Source organism: Frankliniella occidentalis, unplaced genomic scaffold, assembly GCF_000697945.3.
Source record: "Frankliniella occidentalis isolate FOCC.00 unplaced genomic scaffold, Focc_3.1 Scaffold84, whole genome shotgun sequence".
Classification (NCBI taxonomy): domain Eukaryota; kingdom Metazoa; phylum Arthropoda; class Insecta; order Thysanoptera; family Thripidae; genus Frankliniella; species Frankliniella occidentalis.
The window spans coordinates 236,403-236,887 of NW_026267213.1; positions in this window are offsets into that span (position 1 = coordinate 236,403).

Below are 485 nucleotides of genomic sequence, written 5' to 3' on the forward strand. Positions count from 1 at the left end.
CTCCCTTTTGTAAGTAAACAGGACAAAACTTTAGCCCAAGAGGCTCTACTTTCACAAGTTACCCCTTAGGAGACCATCAAATGTTTTCTAAAATTTATTTATTTTTAAGCCACTTTTGTGGGTAAAACTCCCTCTAGCGCGTAAACGGTGAGAGATAGAGCCAAACAGGCAAAATTTTAGCCCGAAGGGCTCTACTTTCACAAGTTACCCCTTAGGAAACCATCAAATATTTTCTAAAATTTACATATTTATTTCTGGGCCACTTTCGTGAGAGAAACTCGCTTTAGCGCCTAAACGGTGAGAGATAGAGCCAAACGGACGAAATGTTCGCCCAAAGGATTCTACTTTCACGAGCTACCCCTTAGAAGACCATAATTTTTTTTTTTTTTTCCACTTTTTGGACCAACCCCTATTTCTTTGTTACCCCCTCAGACCCACTCAGGGGTGGTTGCCAGGATTTGCACCAACCGTTTCGTTGACCAGAA